Source organism: Balaenoptera acutorostrata, chromosome 18, assembly GCF_949987535.1.
Source record: "Balaenoptera acutorostrata chromosome 18, mBalAcu1.1, whole genome shotgun sequence".
NCBI lineage: Eukaryota > Metazoa > Chordata > Mammalia > Artiodactyla > Balaenopteridae > Balaenoptera > Balaenoptera acutorostrata.
The window spans coordinates 22,903,011-22,905,928 of NC_080081.1; the positions used below are offsets into that span (position 1 = coordinate 22,903,011).

The following is a 2,918-nucleotide window of genomic DNA, read 5'->3' on the forward strand; positions in this document are numbered from 1 at the left end:
AACTAGTTCTTAAAATTAAATAATAACAACAACAATAACAATAATACAGCATTAATGCTACCAACAATTACAATAATAGCTATTGAATATTAATATATTTTGGAACTGGGTTAGGCCCTTTTACGCAGCCTGTTTTATCTAATTATATCGTTAAATCAATGTTACAGATATTATTATCACCCACTTTTTAGACATGGTGAAATTTAAGTTTGTCTTCATTAAGTATCTTGGTCAGGAGTCATAAAGCAGGTAAATGGTGCAATTGTTTTTTAATTTAGAGATTCTAATTTTAGGACAAACTTCTAATCACCATACTACACAAACGTCCATATTTCTGGACACCTCATTCACAAGTATTTTCTAGGATGTTTTATTACTGCATATTCATTTGTCTAGTAGAAATCAGGAGGCAATTGTTCATTTATTTTCAATCTTTTTCTAAAGGGTTATGGAATCTTCAATAGCTATTCTACAGTCTGAAGTGAGCCAAAGAGGTCCTTCATGAGCAGAGAAATCTACTTTGTCCGATGGCGTACAACAAAGTTACATCACCACATCACTAACACTGCCATCACCATCACCACCATCACTGCTGCCATCACCATTGCTGCCATCATCACCATCACCACACTCTGCTAGTCTGAAAGTTGTTTGAAAATGAGGCTCATGGATACTTTATTATCCACACTCTTTGACAAGAAACTCTGAGTATCTAAATTGATGGTTCACAGAGCTATGCTCTTTAATTAAAATCACTGCATACTTGTTTTGTTAAGAAGCAAAAAGAAGGGGCTTCCCTGGTGGCGCAGTGGTTGAGAGTCTGCCTGCCAATGCAGGGGACGCGGGTTCGAGCCCTGGTCTGGGAAGATCCCACATGCCGCGGAGCAACTCGGCCTGTGAGCCACAATTACTGAGCCTGCGCGTCTGGAGCCTGTGCTCGTCAACGAGAGAGGCCGCGATGGTGGGAGGCCCGCGCACCGCGATGAAGAGTGGCCCCCACTTGCCACAACTAGAGAAAGCCCTCGCACAGAAACGAAGACCCAACACAGCCATACATACATACATAAATAAAAAGAATGTAAGCAGACAAGAGTAGCATTAAAAAAAAAAAAATTTAAAAAAAAAAAAAAAAAAAGAAGCAAAAAGAAAATAGTGCCTTAAGTAGAAAGAAAAGTATTCTCAAATTTCAAAGGAGAGTTTGATTTTTGTCTTCATTACCACTTGATTCTGAGAAATATTTTAGAAAATTATATTCATTTTTCCTTTGGAGTTTAGGAGAAGCAAGACATGGAGGAAAAATTCTAGAAGAGACAGAGGAATTCTTTATTATGATGGCTAAACATAATGGGAATGCATCAATTTGGAAAGAAAAATTGTCTTAATTTCATTAAGACAATTCTATTTAAATGGGTAAGTTGATATAGGTAACAATAATTTATTGCCTCAAAGTTAACATGCACATTTTGAACAAGTGTTATTTTCATAATTAAACATTGCATCTTCATTTTATACTTCTAATTCATGATTCCCTTATATAGTAAATGGATATAAATAGATAAATGGTATAATCTAATGATTTGTAACTGTATTGCAGCTCCATTCCTATCCTCCCGTGCTCTTTCCAGTGTCTCATCTTCTTTGCTAATTGGTTTCAGGTTGCTGGTCCTGGAATAAACATTGCTGCTTAGGTCACAGGTGGCCATGTGTGACAGAGTTCTGCAGAAAACCTTTCACCACTGATAGAGGTGTGGAACTTTGGTGACACTAGTGGAGTATAACAACATCTGGTAAAGGTATGTTGTCAAAGAGAGTACTGGCAACAAAGGTCATGGTGTAGCAATGAGATGAAGAGAAAGAATTGGAATTATTATTTTTTTTAATTGTAGTTGATTTACAATGTGTTAATTTCTGCTTTACAGCAAAGCAATTCACTTATACATCTATATACATTCTTTATAAAATTCTTTTCCATTATGGTTTATCACAGGATATTGAATATAGTTCCCTGTGCTATACAGTAGGACATTGTTGTTTATCCATTCTATATATAATAGTTTACATCAGCTAATCCCAAACTCCCATCCATCCCTCCCCCTCCCACCTCCCCTTTGGCAACCACAAATCTGTTCTCTATGTCTGTGAGTCTCTTTCTGTTTCATAGTTAGGTTCATTTGTGTCATATTTTAGATTTCACATATAAATGATATCATATGGTATTTGTCTTTCTCTTTCTGACTTACCTCACTTAGTACGATAATCTCTAGGTCCATCCATATTACTGCAAATGGCATTATTTCATTCTTTTTTACGGCTGAGTAGTATTCCATTGTATATATGTGCCACACCTTCTTTGTCCACTCATCTGTAGGTGGCATTTAAGTTGTCTCCATGTCTTGGCTATTGTGAATAGTGCTGCTATGAACATAGGGGTGCATGTATCTTTTTGAATTTAGTTTTGTCTGGATATATGCCCCCAAATATGGAACGCTTCATGAATTTGCACGTCATCCTTGCACAGGGGCCATGCTAATCTTTTCTGTATTGTTCCAATTTTAGTATATGTGTGCTGCTGAAGCGAGCATGAGAATTGGAATTATGGGAGTACTTTTTCCATAGACTCCAGAATAACTAAGCTCACCAAGGTTAAATAGAAAACAGGTGGGAACTAACGGTTTATAATTAATCATTGATATGACTATCAGTGATATCTGGGTCACTCTTGGCGATATTCTATAACTAATAAAACACTTAATTACAATAATTTGGAAAATATTATAAGCAAGGTGGAGATTATAGTAGATAATAGATATTCATTAAACATTAGGTCTCCCACTTTCCCATTTTTTACTGAAAAATAATAGCTACAATAACATCATCAACTACAAAATTACAAAATACCATGTTTGTCACTAGAAGTT

At 35.9% G+C, this 2,918-nt stretch overlaps 1 non-coding gene across 1 annotated transcript; it reads right to left on the reverse strand.

The window, feature by feature from the left end:
• Positions 1-2,473: 2,473 nt before the first annotated feature.
• LOC114235840 (U6 spliceosomal RNA) lies at positions 2,474-2,582 on the reverse strand. The gene has a single exon (XR_003621931.1). It is a non-coding gene; the product is annotated as a U6 spliceosomal RNA (small nuclear RNA).
• Between the last annotated feature and the right edge of the window lie 336 nt (positions 2,583-2,918).